The sequence below is a fragment of the Perca fluviatilis genome, chromosome 12, assembly GCF_010015445.1.
Source record: "Perca fluviatilis chromosome 12, GENO_Pfluv_1.0, whole genome shotgun sequence".
NCBI classification, from domain to species: domain Eukaryota; kingdom Metazoa; phylum Chordata; class Actinopteri; order Perciformes; family Percidae; genus Perca; species Perca fluviatilis.
The window spans coordinates 19,654,934-19,658,069 of NC_053123.1; positions in this window are offsets into that span (position 1 = coordinate 19,654,934).

Consider the following 3,136-nt stretch of genomic DNA (forward strand, 5'->3'; position numbering starts at 1 on the left):
GGGTGGTGGGGGAGGAGAGAAAGGGGGAGAAGTGGGAAGGGAAGCAGGGTAAGGGGAAGAGAAGCGGAGTGATGGGGCTGATTTTAGCTGAGAGGATAATTAAACGCTATTATCACAATGGGCCAGTAATACAGCTAGCTTGTACATAGAGAAGCCAGCCCTCCCATGTTTGCCTCAGTAAAAAGGAGGAGGAAGGAATGAGGGAGGAGGGAGAGGAGAGGAGAGGGAAGCACAGATTAATAGGCGCAGGAAGAGCAAGAGAAACACAGAGAGAAAGACATAGAGACACGGAGGGGGAGAGAGGGAGAGAGAAGGTAAAATAGGCAAACAGAATAAGAAAGGGAGAGTGAGTGGGAGAGTTTAGTGGTAGGGTGATTGCTCAGTGTTTGGGATTAGCATGACTCTCTCACCCACTCTCTCCCTATCTCTCTCTCTCTCCCTCTCTTTCTCTACATATATATCTCGCTCTTTCTTTCTCTCTCTCTCCTTCTATAAGCCCTGGGGATGGCACAGCTTTAGTTAAACTGCTCTATTAAACGGCGCCTGCTGAGAAAATCAAATTATAACTTCCTTTAATCAGCGAGTATCAGTAGCCCACACAGGAGCAGCAGGCTCTGACAGCACAGAAAGAGAGAGAGAGAGAGAGAGAGAGAGAGAGAGAGAGAGAGAATGAGACTGTGACTGGAGACCTGAGGGAGGCCGATATGAACCTGTCTCCCGTCTGCTTTGGTTCCCATGGCAACAAGATAGAGTGAGGGGGAATATGGGTTGTGGAATGTCTGCATCTATCGTTTCCTCTCTGTAAGCATTCATACACAAAGATAGGAGAGAGGAAGAGAATATGCTTAGTGAGTCAGGGTGTCCTTCTGTTTGGGTGGCGTTTGAAGGAGGGTGCACGGTACACGCACATATATTGTCATATGTCCCCAGTACTGTACTTAAGTACAATTATTGTACTTTAACTACTTCCATTTTTATTTTATTTTTTTTAATAATTTCTAGGCCTACTTCGCTACAAATCAGAGGGAAATATTGTTCTTTTTACTCCACTACATTTATACAACAGTTTTAGTTTCATATTAAGAGACAATAACAAAACATAAGATTAGAAAATATACAATGCATTTTTATATATTAAACCAGTGGTTCTCAACCTTTTTGGTCTTGTGACCTCTTACAAACAACTGTTTACTTGGGGCCCCTTGTCATGTTTCTAACTGTTTTCTCACTATATTGTTTCCTTAACTATGATGTGCAGACTCAATGTAATCGCTGCCTAGATTATGTTCACAGGCAACCTTCATTTGCATGTGAATGAAGCGCTAAATGTATGAATCACCAGAGTCACAGGGAGGTGTTCGAGAAGGTCTAGGTGGATTCTAGGCGTACCAGGGTTCAGGTTTCTCTCTTCCTGAGTCCTGATTGTGGTTAGGTTTAGGTAACAAAAGCACTTTGGGTAAGGTCAGAGAAAGATCATGGTTTTGGTCAAATGTTAACAATCACGTTGTGTCTCGTGATTATAGTCATTGTGGACTTTTTCTGTATTAAACCAGACCACAATCTTTTCCTAACTTTAACCAAGTACTTAAACATAACCATTACAAATTGAATAAAGCTGTGGTCACTACGACCAGATAATGTATTGCAAGATAGGATATTTTGGTGGAACATTTTCCCTAATACGTTCAGTACCAACAACTTCCAATGTTTGAAATGATATCCGGCCAGCATTATTGGGGCATTATTATGGGCACGGAAGTAAAGCAATGTACTGCCGTGGACAGGAGCAGAAGTAAAACATATTTTAACCACCTAAAAAAAATCATATTGTATATATTTAGAATATGTTTACCACTTTACCTTGCAAAGGGGGACCAAAGGGGAACTGAATCCATTATCTATGCTCTCTTCAAAGCCTAATTTTACCTTGCAGAACACGGGAGATCCTGGTCTATCGCTGCCTCGATTGGTTAGTTAGTTTGTTTTATTGTGTGATTTGGGTGTTTTAAAGAGTTAGTTTGGATTCACTAAGTCACACAATAAAAAAATAAAAAACCTAACCAATCGTGGCAGCGGTATACCAGCAACTCCCGTGTTCTGCAAGGTAAAATGACTGTTTTGATCATGAGAGTCTGGTGGCATTGATGAGAACATAGATGGATATAACGGCTCCAGTTCCACAATGGAAAAGGCTGTCTGATGGCAAGTTAAAGCGGTGAAAATATTGTAAATATAGCATAAACTTAAACTGACCATCCACAGCAGTACATTGCTTTTGTGCCGGTACTCCTGCCTGCTTCACCAAACTGGGAGCGTGCCGACCGCCATCTACTGTAGGTGATACACTGACTATGTATAAGTACCTCATACAACCCCACTTCAAAAAATCTGAACTATCCCTTTAACAATCAAATAATGTAATAGTATATCAGTCTGTGCAGCCTACGTTTGATACTTTAAGTACATTTAGCTGATAACACTCCTGTACTTTATTTTAAATGCAGGATTTTATTTTTACATTGTTGTATTGCTACTTCTACTTCAGTAAAGGACCTGAATAATTCTACCACCACCGGATCTCAGCTCAGTTCCTTTCATCACTGTAAAGGCCTTAGCCGTATATGCGCAATAGACTCGTGCAATCATAAATCCTTCTCGTTAGGAGGCGATCTAATCGCTCTCGCCTCTGATTAGTCATTAACAGTCCAGTTAGTGAAATGGTGAGACGCAGGTGGGTGGGCAACTGCTTAGATCTCCAGGGTCTGCCTTGACTCGCTAATGACCGGTTAATTAACATTGTTTCAGTCCTCTGGTTTGTTTACACTCACCTGCCACGGGGAAGAGTCAGAAAACACTGCTGCAGGGGACAGTAAACAAGGAGAGGAGGGAAAAAGACGCCAGGGCATAAGGAAGGAATGATGTTGAAACTTATTATTTAATACAATCTTTACGTCTGAAATCAACTTCAGCATGACCAACACAAAGATACATGTAAGACTGTTTAGAAAAGAGCAGGACTAGTGGTGAAATTGTGTAGAATACTATCAAACAGAATAGGCAAAGTGGTAGCATCTTAGTGCATCAACCATCATTAGGGATCAGCGAGGCTGTGCTTGTCTCTGTTACTCATAGCAAC